The sequence below is a fragment of the Artemia sp. Qi Xiang Cuo genome, chromosome 19 (genome assembly GCF_049724085.1).
Source record: "Artemia sp. Qi Xiang Cuo chromosome 19, ASM4972408v1, whole genome shotgun sequence".
Classification (NCBI taxonomy): domain Eukaryota; kingdom Metazoa; phylum Arthropoda; class Branchiopoda; order Anostraca; family Artemiidae; genus Artemia; species Artemia sp. Qi Xiang Cuo.
The window spans coordinates 3591482-3605618 of NC_142812.1; the positions used below are offsets into that span (position 1 = coordinate 3591482).

Below are 14137 nucleotides of genomic sequence, written 5' to 3' on the forward strand. Positions count from 1 at the left end.
TGGTGAATGTGCTTTTTTATTTCAACTGCCTCCCTGCAAACTTGCGTGAGACCTTTAACGGGGGCAACGATAGAGGCCTCGTCAAACGAAATGAAATGGTGTGGATTCTCGTAAACATGTTGCGCCAAGGCGGAATCAAAAACCTCAGGCCTTTGGCGTAACCTCATTGTCTTGTCGATTGAGGACTTGTGCTCAGATAACCCCTCCCCCAATTGCTGTTGGGTTCTACCAACATAAAAACAGCCACAAGAACAAGGAATTCTATGAACACCACTACCCAGAATGGGGCTGGTTTTATCTTTGCCGTTGTTAAAAAATTTCTGTGTAATATTTGAATTTTTAAAGGCGACGCTAAATTTATGTTTTTTAAGGATTCTTTTCAATTTGTCACTCAATTTTGGAATGTAGGGTAGAACACGGAAAAGTTTCTTATCATCCACCAATGTGACGGTATCTGTTGGGGCTTGTGGACCTGATGCACTCCCCTCTGCCTTTTTTCGTCTTCTGTCTATAATGGTCTCAAGTAATTTTATAGGGTAGCCATTGCAAAATAAAATGTCCTTAATATAGTTCAATTCTGAGTCTATGTGAGGCTCTGAGCATATTCTTATTACTCGGTCAACCAAAGAAATAACAACTCCTCCTTTTATACAGGGAGAGGGGTTGGAGGAAAAATGCAAATACCTATCGTTATGCGTAGGCTTTCTATAAATAGAAAATTCAAGGCCAGGAGACTTATTAAAAATTAAAACATCTAGGAAAGGAAGTTTGTGGTTATGTTCTAGTTCTAAAGTGAACTGAAGGTTAGAATCCAAAGTTTTTAGATGAACTAATAAGGAGTTAAGTGACTCTCGTCCAAGCTCTCACAGAGAAAAACATCATCCACAAACCTACCCTAAAGACGGTGTTTCATCGGAAAATTTCCAGAGCAGAGATTTTAATGAATTCCATATAAGAAGTTGCCAAAAACGGTGAAAGACTTGTACCCATGGGTAAACCCATGATTTGGGTGAGAAATTGATTATTATATCGGAAATATAAGGAGGAACTATGGAAAAGACGGACAAGACGCATAATAGTTCTATATCCAGTGTTTTGTAGTGTCTTTGATCAATATTATATTCTAATTTCCTTTGAAGAGCTAGTTCACATTTTTTAATGTCGCAAGACGTATACATAGAAATGGCATCGAAACTGTCCAAAATTGTATCTTTTTTTATTTCAATGTCTTTTAAGTCATACCAATAGTCCTAAACAGCGGGAGAGGGCTCATTCGAACGAAAGTTAAAAGTTCTAGTGCCCTTTTTAAGTGACCAAAAACATTAGAGAGCAGCTAGGTCACCTCCCACACCCTTTCCTCCCAAAAATATTTCTTTTAAAATTTTGAATTTGTCATTTTATTCAGCATTTTTAAATTACAAAAACTATTCCTTTTTAAAAAAAATGACCCCCCCCCCCCCAGGCTCGAGGGATAGATGTTTTGAGTTATAGAAACCTAGATAGGTGAAGCTCCCCACTGAAGCGACGTAGTCTTCTTGACAATAATTTTCAAACCAATTTTTTTAATTCTAAACTCTGAAGAGTTTAGAAAAATCATTGATTATAATAACATTTTCCTCAGGTACACTCAAATAGCCTTTACCGCATTCTTTACAACTCACAGCCCATTAAGATGACCAATATGAAAAAGGCGATAGAACACAACCGTGTTTAACTCCAGATTTAATACAAAACAAGCTACTACCCTCACTTCCAACCTTAACCACAGCAATTTTGTTCTCCTGCATAGCCTAATCACTTCGATGTACTTGTCGGGTACCCCATACACGATACAGGACTTTCTCTACTTATTCTCAAATACTTATTCATAATTTATAAAGATAAATGATAAAGGGACTGCTGACTCATGTATCTCTCAATTATATATCGAATAGTCAAATTTTCATCGACACGTCCCCCCCCAACCTTAAACCTAACTATGCTTCTCATAGTACATGATCTGAAGATAATTTCGTAGTAAATACAAATGTCGACGTAAACAGTAGGTTCCATACTACAGACAAATCTAATGCTTCCAATATTACCTAAATCATTTTGATTGCTTTTTTTATTAATTTGAACAAAATTTACTAAAACAAATTTTTCAAAGAAAATTAAAAAGAAATAGTTAACGTAAGACCATTAAAAACAATTCAAGCAATAATTCAAACTCAAAACGACCAAAAATTATAATTCAAGAATAAAATGAAACCTACAACAAACCGAAATTAAAGAAACAATCATAGCAAACATAAGAGATATGGGTAATAATATAAATAAATAAAATAAAATTTAAAACGAGTAAAAAGTTTAATACGTCATTAAATAAAAACAACAACCTTTTTTAACTGAAAGTAAGGAGTTACATTAAAACTTAAAACGACCAGTAATTATCACGTATTAGAAAGGGGCCTGTCCCGTCCGATACGACCCGCTCTTTACACTAAAGGTCGACTTTGTGTCAAAGCAATAATTATCAAACAATAAAAACAGCATCGTAGAGTGAGGTATTGAAGATAGGACAGCCCCTTTGATATGTGAAATAATTTACGTTCATTTTCATTATTGAAGTCGCTCCTTCATTTAAGTTTAAAAGATTTATTCAAGAACGTTTTCCAGCTAACGCAGGTTCTAATTTAGCTTACCGTACATGAAAATTTAAAAAAAAATTTGCATATTAATTTCGGCAGATTTATTCCATATATTAAGGGTTGCCCCTTCCTCAATACCTTGCTCTTTACACTAAAGCTGTTTGCAAGTTTAATAAAACCTTGCAATTCTAATTTTAAGGTCCCCGGGTTTCAGTAAACGCTTAAAAAATTGAGACAAGCAGTCAAACTTCAGTGTAAAGAGAAAGGTTTTGAGGAGGAGACAACCCTTTATATATCGAATAATTTCTGTTCGTTTTTCAAATAATGCCGGTAAATATGGCTCACCATCGGTAAAATATACCCCACCCCCTGACGTAAAAGTACTTCATTGAAATTTCAGCCCACATTTTCAATTAGAAACTGAAGATGCACTCTTCTGGCAAAAGATACACATTCAAATCTTCGTATTTAGGTTAAAATTAGAATCTTCTGATTTTGTTCAACATTCACTAAATATTCAATGATATAGAGAAATTAATAATCTTTTGTAGTCTTGAGGGGCTATAGATAAGATTTTTTTTGTAGCTTGGCTGCACTGCATCATTTTTATACAAAGGATATAGTTATTTTTTTTATTTTTTATATCAATAATTTTAGTTGTAATAGCAAAAGTCCCAACAAGTTCAAGAGTCAGAGTCCCAATCGCAGACAGAGAAACAGTCTAATTAAATTCACAGCTGAAAGTCACCGCAATTGTAGTCTTTTGTTTTCAGACTCACAAAGTGTCAGGTTTAAGTATTTGTGGGCTTAAGTACACACAGTCACAAGTAGTAATAGTAAGAAGTAATCACGGCCACTACTTATGAAAGTTGCAAATAGTCTCAGTCTTGCTAAAGTAACAACCATTAAATAGTTTAAGTCATAGTCAAAAGTAATCTTGTTCGCTAGTATTTACAGTCAAAAGTAGTTAGATTTACAAATAGTCGAAGGTGCAAGTAGTCAGACTAGCAGGAACAAATTAACTCAGCCACAGTCATAAGCAGTTGCACATCAAATCAGTCCCACGTTGTTTCAGGTACAGCTAAAGACAATCGTGTTCACAAGTAGATACAATTGGTAATCCTAAAAACATTAGGATATTAACATTTACCACTCCCCAGTTTTTGCAGGTAAAATCATAATCGTCTAAAATAGAGGTGGCTGAAGTTCCAAGAAGTGAAACTGCAAGCATGTTCAAGTAATTATAGTCACAATCGTATTCACAATCATAACTACAACAGTGGTAGCAGCAGTGGTCCTGACAGTACAAGTAAATCCCTATAGCTATTCCCAAAATATTGCGCATATACCCTTTTAGTAACCTTGATATACGAAGTGTCTAATAATTTAGTATACATGGCAGAGGATCTAATTGCTATGTCTTCTAGGTTTCAAGAAGGCACAGTAATTAGATCTTTTGACGAGTTTAAATAAAATGAAAAATTAAAATTTGATAACTGTAGAGAAGGATCACCTAAACAGGAAAAGGAGAGGGGGACTGGTTGAACTCCGATCTTTCTTAAGAAACCCTTCAACATTACTTGAAAGTTTGAACGTCTGTTGCCCTCAGTAATTCCTTAGACGTTACTGATGTTACCTTTTCACATCCAAAAAGTCCAGATTATTTGGATCGTGTTCAATATCCCTCTCAACATGTCTTTAAAGTTTCACCTAAACAGCTTTTTTATATTCCTGATCTAATATGCCTTCTTTTCTTAATACCTTATATGTTAAAAATGGGTAACTTGCATCACAAACAGCCCTTGTCCTGCTGGCTTTGGGAGATTTCCTCAACCCATTAGTTATAATTATCTAACTTTTGGATTGTTTTGAGCAAGACGGGATATCTCAAAATTTTTATCAGGTACATCTTGGAAAAGGGCGTTTTCAGGGGCAGAGTCCATGAGACCTCCAGTTGAAGGAAGGTGTTATGCAATTGTGTGCTTATCTTGGTTTGGACATGATTTTCCAAAATTATGACTTTAAATTTGTAAAGACTTTTGAAACTAAAAAAGCAAATGAAAAAAGAAATAAAAAATCAAATTTTTTTCTTATTTAATAATAACACGCTCGAAAGACAAAACTAAATTTATTAAAAATAAAAATAAACACAACATAAAAATTTAAACGATCAAAATTATTACGTAAGTGAGGGGGCTTTCCCCCTTCTCTATACACCATTCTTGACGTTGCAAATTTGACTATAACCTATTAAAATTGGGGTCACAGTCTAGGGGGGATTGTAAAAAAAAAAATTAAAGATAATTTTATAAAGTGATTCACAACAATTAAAAAAGTTCTCAGGTTTAGAAAGGGGTCTCATCGGGTTAATTACCCTAGCTGCACCTTCTGAAGTGTTTCCTAAATTAACCAAAGCTTATTCGTCTTAATCTGGGGGGGGAGGATATTTTCCTCTCCTAACTGTCAGTGATTCCTAAATATGTACTTTTTCAAAATGAAAATTTACCCATTTTGTCAGTTACGACTGTATTTCCTTTAATTAGACTATTTCTTACAAACGGCCAGTGGCATAGCTACGGGGGTAAAGAGGACAGCTATCCCGGTCAAAGCCTATGAGAAGCACGTAACAGAAGTTTTTACCTTTTTTATACCTTTACGCAATTTTAATTTCTTTCTGAGTTTTAGTTGAATAAGTTGTGACCGAAAAGAAAAAAAAAGATACTTCAAGACCAATTTATTCAATAGGTATTGCAAAGGAAATACGATCCTGACCTGAATAAAAATATGCAAAAGATATAGAACAGAGGGAATCTCCCCCCCCCCCACCTATATTTTCCCTTTAGATTTTGAAAAATACCATTTTAGGGGTACTTTCCTATGTCTTTTTTATGCTTCCATTGAATAAAGAACGAAAAAAACACGAACTTTTGACCCCCCCCCCCGCCTCCACCTAGATACTTAAAATTACACGTTGCCTTATCCCCTAAATGCTCGTTAATTAATCAGGCTACTGACTTTGCCCAACAATACTGTCCCCTTTACCCCCCCCCCCCCTAGCCACGTCACTGGCTGTTAGTGAGTAAATAAGCTAATGGAAGAAAATGCAGTGGAAAGTACAAACTGTGTCAGTTTGTGTTTCTAAAAATACCCTGTTCAGGCATCGATAGCATAAATAGGGGAGGCCCCTATCCCCCCCTACAATATTTTGCGTCTTATATATTGAAAAAAAACTGTTTGAGGGAAAAGGGGTTAAAAAAAGATTTTATCATAATTGAAAATGCTGTGAATATAAGAGCCTGTTACCCAAAGACGGGTTTTTCTAACCAAGGCACTTCGTGCGGAAGGATTTATCGTAGAAACCTCGAAAGGAGCTCATTCAATTAGATATCCAAAGTTCTAATGCCCATTTTAAGGATCAAAAGTGAATAGAGGGCAACAAGCCCCCCCCCTCTGTCCATCATTTTACCAAACACATCCAATCAAAATTTTTATATTGCCTTTTTTTTAAACACAGTTTAAAGGCCCAGTAATTAAGTTTGTAATTGAAATACCCCCATGAACCAAAACCATAAACAATTGGTTTCTCATTATACTGGTAACAAGCATTGAAAACGAGGAAAGTTTTTTTTTATGTAAACTCTGCTAAAACTGTTAATACGGAGTTTTCGAAAATACCCACGAGGTTATTTTCTGGGTGGGGCGCATAGAACTGAATTAGCCCTAACCCGAGTTGGAATCCTTTGTCTATCGTGCCGGGGTTTGGTTCCTGGTGTCACTAGTTATTTGGTTGTGGGACGGGGTCAGTGGTGTTTCTCTTTAAACTCAGCCAGAGTCGACCAAGCTGTAAACAGGTACCTGGTGTACTCTGGGTAATGCAAACTGGACGGGCACGCGTTATAAACGGATGGTTGGCCCCGAGTCCCCCCCCCCAATTGCACGGAGTGACGGTAGGACTATGACATGGAAATCAAAACCAAAAAGCTGCACATTAAAAGTTAAAAAATTCATTACTTATTTAATTATATAGCCAAAGCTTGTATTAAATAACAATTAGAACGATGGTGAAATTTTTTAATAAGACAGTAGAATGCAACTTTCAGTATTTCCCCAGTATTTCCCCGAATATATCTTAAAATAATTTCCCACACCCCCATCCCCCACCACGAGTCTTTTTTCTGCCCCCCCCCCTCCACGCCTCTTTGCCGCGTTCCTTTGTGCGCGTTACTACGATGATAAGACTGTATTCTGGAGTTGTTTCCTCAGTTGCACCATTTTTCTCCGTGACCCAAAAACCATTTAGGGTCAAATTTCCCAAATTGTTTAAAAATTTCTATAATCCGTGTTACTAACGCTGGAAATCCAAATTTTCACAGACCTTTTCAAGAGAAAGTGCCTACGGATTGTTTTGGGAACCGGACTGACTGATCGTATTTCGAATTGTATGCTCTATGAAAAGTGTGGTTCAATCCCACTTTCTAAACCTACAACGACAAATAAGTTGACACGGCTAGGGTGCGTTCTATGGATGAAGAATGACATATTTCCATTGATTGTCCTTCTCATCCAACCGTCTAGGGCTAAACGCAAAGCAGGGCGTCCTCAGTTGGAATTGGAGGATGTTGAAAAGAAAGACTTCAGGGAAATAGAAATTTCTTGGAAAGGTGTAAAGAGGGAAACTTTGAATTGACTGGGATGGAGGAGCGTGCATAGCTGTGTTGGCGTCAGGCGGCTTGGTGCTGCAGTAAGCTGTTGGTAGTAACAATAGCAACTGAGTCTAAGGGGTTATTATAATATAAACAAATACAAATTATTTGTTACAAAAGTAGTGCCATGACTTACGATCCCACCCTTAGATAGATTCAAAATCTGTCCATCAGATCACGCTTTTGGAGAAAAAAAAAGCGGAGGTGTTGTACAAAGATTAATCTTTATCCCGAAATTAGTGTAGGCCCTTGTTATCTGAGAATGAAAAAATCATTTGGTTGTAAGCTATAAAGTCTGTAAGTGCTCCCCAGTCCTGTTAATTTTATTTCAACTGCTTTATTTTATTACTATAAAAACCAAAATGGTAAGGAGAAATAAATTCACTCCGAAGTCGCAACAAACCGCTGACTTAGTTATTACTATTACTATACCCCATCGCCGGATCTTATTTAGTTCATTACCCCAATGACCTTTAAATTAATTCAATTTGCTCTTTTCCTTATGCTCAGAATGTATTTAAAGTACACACTACAAGGGAAAACACCATCTTGATCTTCATCTTAATATTTTTTTAGCCTTATCTCCCTCCTTTTTTCTCCCTCTTAAAACTTTTCAATATTATTTTTCAGTAGAAAATAGCTTAAAACCCTTTTTAACGTTCTATCTTTCTTTCTTGTGGTTACTTCGCTGAATAACGAAGATTAATCCGTTTTTTTCAATTTACAAAACCTTGAAACTGAAGTGGTGCTTTCCATAAAAAGCTAAATGATGATTTTATTTCCCACAAAAAAGGACTCCAGATATAAAGCAATCAATCAATCCAATAAGAAGACAGATCATTTTTCAGGAAATTCTCGATTTTATTGTGAAAATAAGGTTGAAGAATTGTTTGATAGCAAACCAAACAATTTATATTTTGAGGATAAGAAGTTACGGGATAGGAGAACAGATTTAAATCTATCTGAATCACCTACAGGTTACCACCAATAACCTTTACATATCCCATTTTTCCATTGTACAAAGCCTTGCAGCATTACAGAGCTGCCACGGGTTCAAGGAGTCAAAGAAAATGAGTTTCAGTATGTTTTTTGGCTGAAAAAAGGATTTTTCGAAACCTTTCAAAATTTTCAAAATAAATATATATTTGAAAATTTGAACAGTAGGCTAAGTTACATTATGTTAGGTAATGTAGTTACATTATGTAACTACAAGTTTACTTTTTTGTCTAGAAAGGTAATGGGCTATATTAAAACAAATATCAGCAAAAATGAAGGAAAAAATTTCTCATGCAGATATCTACCATAAATCACCATCAATAAAATATGAAACTCAAACAGAACTGAAATTTTGATTAATATCCGAGTCACCCTTATAACGACCAGAAACTAAGAGGAATAGGGCCGAACCCCCCCCCCCCCCCCCGTAATATCTTAAGACCAGTACATAGTTTGGACTATAAGGAAAACAAAATACATTTAAAATGTTTTCCCTTCATACAAATTTAACAAATTCAAAATTATTAAAACTCTCGGGAATGAATTTCAGAATAATGAAATTGTATGAAATATAATGAAAATATAACGAAATTCATTTTCAAAATGAATCAGTTCATCTTTTAACCCAGATAAAACATCTATCAACCTCACAATTATCTATTGGAGAATTACTCTTCTCATTGAAACAAGAAATAGCAATTTTCAGCCTCTTTTTGATTGAAATTTTCACACAAAATCTTTCTAAATTATGGCTGGTAGTTTTTCTTCAAATCATCCAATTACGTGTTAAAAAAAATGTAAAAAAAAGTGAACCCTTATATATATACACTGAAGCCATTGGCAATCCTCCCTTAAATATAATGAAGTCAAAGGATATACATAAAAATGAAGAATAAGGGATGTAACACTGTTTAAAAATGTACACTAAAGGCATAGATAATGAATGAACCAGATATAAAATTATTTGGGTATTGGCTTCTAATATTATATATGTCTACTACCTTTTGTCCTACTTCGCCATAAGGGATTGGTATTAAATTGGGTATCGCTGAGTCTCTTCTTTTCTTCTAAATAGAATCCAACTGCCATCTCCAATTTACTTCTATAGACGCGGTTCTGAGACTTTTTAATACGGTGAGACTTTTCGCAACTGAAAAAGTAAATGATTTACTACAATTAAACTGTCGCAGTTTAGTATTTCTTTCAAATATAATAATGGACATTTGCAGCGAAACGACGGCTTCGCTAAAGCATAGTTTTTGTAAACTCAAACTCGCTAAACTCAGTTTCACCCTGGCAATGTAACATGAAATTTATATTTCATCGCGTTGAAATTCACAGTCTAAAGCAGAGCAGTTGAAAGTTTATTTGAAAATTTTGTGGGTAAGATTCCCCTCGATTCGCGAGAAGTTTTGTTAAGCAAAGGGTTCTGTTCAAGACCGTTAAGATGTAGATAATTATTTGATAATTTAAATAATTAATGTAAATAATGTAAACAATTTAAAATGTTTAGCCAAAACATGTTTAGCCCAAAAATGTCAAGCCAAAACAACTTGATGATTTCATGACACAGTACTCTTTCTTGTTCATAAGCTAACTTATGAACAAGTGCTTTCATATTAGAAATAATTTATGTTCCTTTTAAGTTTTAATGTCACTCCTTACTTTCAGTTGAAAAAACTTATTCCAGAACGTTTTTCTGCTAAAGCAGGTTCGAATTTAGCTAAGCGTTCATGAAAAATTAAAACAAAATTTACCTATTAATTGTCGCGGATTTATTCCATGTATGAAGGGTTGCCCCTTCCTCAATACCTTGCTCTTTACGCTAAAGCTGTTAGCACTTTAAAAAAAAGTTTCCTATTCTAACTAAAAGGCCCCCGTGTTTCAGTAGACACTTAAAAAATTGAGAAAAACGGTCAAACTTCAGCGTAAAGATAAAGGTATTGAGGAGGGGACAACCCTTCATATATTGACTAATTTCTGTTCGTTTTTCAAATAATGCCGGTAAATCTGGGTTACCATCTGTAAAATATACCCTCTCCCCCACTTCCGAACCATTACTGTACATGTCAACCCCACTACATTGCACCCCCCCCCCCCTGGCAACTTCCCTCCAGCAACGCAACCATGATCTTTCTTCGGGCAAAAAATATCACCAGTCCCCAATTTTAAACACACGACCTGGAAACTTCTACGGTAGAATTCTATGATACGCTTAATTCAATGGTGTGGTTTTGATTAAGGTTCATTCAATTTAAAGGGTTGTTTTTGCCCTATTACAAAAATAAGGCATATTTTCTCAGGCTTATACCTTCTGATGGGCAACACTAAACTTAATGAATCTTATATCTTTCGAATCAACATAATAAGCTGGCTATTTTTTATGTATCTATTGATATCAAAAACCCATTTCTTAGAGTTTTGGTTACTATTGAGCCGAGTTGCTCCTTACTTACAGTTTGTTACCATGAACTGTTTGATGTGTATTTTTTTAAACTACATGTCTAGAACCATATGCTTTTGTTTTTGGAAAACTGACGGCAAATGAAAACTAAATGACTATAATAATCAATAACACTAGGCACATATAAAACGAATGTTTGATATATAATAACATTAACAAAGGAATTTTTAATATAGTAAATATAAAATAACATATTAAATATAAATAATTTCTGAGACCAAACTGGCTAATCATGATAAACAAAAAATCGCAAAGAAAGGAAGAAAACGAGGACAATTAACAGCCAGTGAAAAAATTGAAAAATTATGCAAATATTTCAGTCAAGACCTCCGCTTGACCGTCCTCAGTGCAGAATAAAACTGATAAAAATATAAAACCAAACCTTAAAATTAAAACACCAAGCTAAAATTGAATGATCCTTTCTCAGTAACGGTGAAAGGGTAACTGAATAAAAAACACAAGTCTAAATGGCATTTCAGAATTTCATTTTGCGTAAAGCACTTTTAAAGGCTGATCGCTTTCCAGTTTGATTGTTATCGGAGACTCTATTCGATTGCACAACATAACTTTGTGGAGGTATGTAAAAACGATCAGAATTAATTATTTTGTCATAAATGGGACTTAGAAAAATTTCTCCAGTGTCTCTATTGAGAGCTACCTTTTGGTGAATGTGCTTTTTTATTTCAACTGCCTCCCTGAAAACTTGCGTGAGACCTTTAACGGGGGCAACGATAGAGGCCTCGTCAAACGAAATGAAATGGTGTGGATTCTCGTAAACATGTTGCGCCAAGGCGGAATCAAAAACCTCAGGCCTTTGGCGTAACCTCATTGTCTTGTCGATTGAGGACTTGTGCTCAGATAACCCCTCCCCCAATTGCTGTTGGGTTCTACCAACATAAAAACAGCAACAAGAACAAGGAATTCTATGAACACCACTACCCAGAATGGGGCTGGTTTTATCTTTGCCGTTGTTAAAAAAGTTCTGTGTAATATTTGAATTTTTAAAGGCGACGCTAAGTTTTTAAATCCCTAAAAATTTTTAATGATACTTAAAAAATAATTTGCTTTTTTTGTACTGGGTTTACCATTTTAATATGCGATATATATATATATATATATATATATATATATATATATATATATATATATATATATATATATATATATATATATATAAAGGAGCTCATTCAATTAGATATCCAAAGTTTTAATGCCCATTTTAAGAATCAAAATTTTATTGAGGGCAACAAGCCCCCCCCCCCTATGGTCAAACTTTTACCAACAAACTCCCAACCCAAATTTAATACTGACTGGTTTTTAAAAAAAAGTTTCCGGGCCCGGAAGTCAGTGTGTAATTTAAATGCCCCCATGACCCCAAACAATAACCACTTGGTCTCTCATTAAACAGGAAACATGCATTGCAAACGAGGAAAGTTTTTTTTTATATAAACTATGCTAAAACTGTTGAGACAGAGTTTTAGAAAATACCCAAGGGGGTATTTTCTGGGGGGGGGACACACGGAACTGAAGGAGCCACAGCCAGAGTTGGACTCCTCGATCTAGGATACCGGGGGTTGGTTTCTGGTGTCACTGGTGCTTTGGTGGCGGGACAGTGTCATTGGTGTACCTCTTTAAACTCAGCCAGAGTCAACCCATAGTTACATCGTGATCTTTATACCTCTGAGTACAGTAAGCCGGCAGAGCATTCACCATACCAGAAGGCCGGATCCCGAGTCCCCCCCCCCCCACGGACCTGGACTGGCTGACTTCCTTGTACACGGAGATAAAAACCAACACAATGCACTTTCAAAGTCCAAAACTTCATTACTTACTTACTTATATAACCACAGCTTGTATTAAATAACAAGTAGAACGATAGGGAAATTTTTTAATAAGAGTAGAATGCAACTTTCAGTATTTCCTCTTATATATATCTTAAAATATTTCTTATATCTTAAGATATTTCCCCAATATTTCCCCGAATACGTCTTAATATATTTTCCCATACCCCCCTTACACCGCATTATTCTGTTTTTTGCCCCCCCCCCTCCGCGCCTTGTTGCCGCGTTGCTTTGAGCTCGTTACTACGATGACAAGGATGTAGTCTGGAGTTGATTTTTCAGTTGCACTATTTTTCCCCGAGATCCAAAAACCATTTAGTGTCAAATTTACCAAATAGTTTAAAATTTTCTATAATCCATGTTACTAACGCTGGAAGTCAGAATTTTCACTGACCTTTTCAAGAGAAATTGTCTACGGATTGTTTTGGGAACCGGACTGACTGATCGTATTTCGAATTGTATGCTTTATGAATTGTGTGGTTCAATCCCACTTTCTAAGCCTACAACGACAGATAAGTTGACACGGCTAGGGTGTGTTCTATGGATGAAGAATGACATATTTCCAAAGATTGTCCTTCTCATCCAACCGTCTAGGGCTAAACGCAAAGCAGGGCGTCCTCAGTTGGAATTGGAGGATGTTGAAAAGAAAGACTTCAGGGAAATAGAAATTTCTTGGAAAGGTTAAAATGTTTTCTCTTCATACAAATTTAACAAATTCAAAATTATTAAAACTCTCGGGAATGAATTTCAGCATAATGAAATTGCATGAAATATAATGAAAATATAACAAAATTCATTTTCAAAATGAATCAGTTCATCTTTTAACTCAGATAAAACTTCTATCATCTTCACATTTATCTATTGGAGAATTATTCTTCTCATTGAACCTAGTGATAGAAATTTTCAGCCTCTTTTTGATTGAAATTATCAAACAAAATCTTTCTAAATTATGGCTGGTAGTTTTTCTTCAAATCATCCAATAACGTGTTAAAAAAAATGTAGAAAAAAAACTGAACCCTTACATATATACACTGAAACCATTGGCAATCCTTCCTTAAATATAATGAAGTCAAAGGATATACATAAAAATAAAGAATAAGGGATGTAACACTGTTTAAAAATGTACACAAAGAGCATAGATAATGAATGAACCAGATATAAAATTATTTGGGTATTGGCTTCTAATATTATATATGTCTACTACCTTTTGTCCTACTTCGCCATAAGGGATTGGTATTAAATTGGGTATCGCTGAGTCTCTTCTTTTCTTCTAAATAGAATCCAACTGCCATCTCCAATTTACTTCTATAGACGCGGTTCTTAGACTTTTTAATACGGTGAGACTTTTCGCAACTGAAAAAGTAAATGATTTACGATAATTAAACTGTCGCAGCTTAGTAGTTCTTTCAAATATAATAATGGACATTTGCAGCGAAACAACGGCTTCGCTAAAGCATAGTTTTTGTAAACTCAAACTCGCTAAACTCAGTTTCACCCTGGCAA

The 14137-nt window shown here is 35.1% G+C and overlaps 1 long non-coding RNA gene across 1 annotated transcript in view; it reads right to left on the bottom strand.

Moving 5' to 3' along the window:
- LOC148940416 (uncharacterized) overlaps positions 1 to 13930 on the bottom strand; it is a 41531-nt gene extending 27601 nt beyond the window's left edge. Inside the window, exons 1-2 of the long non-coding RNA XR_016143409.1 lie at positions 13839 to 13930; positions 9331 to 9479 (exon numbers count right to left, since the gene is read on the bottom strand). This is a non-coding gene — a long non-coding RNA (uncharacterized LOC148940416). The remainder of the gene's footprint in view (positions 1 to 9330; positions 9480 to 13838) is intronic.
- Positions 13931 to 14137: the final 207 nt, after the last annotated feature.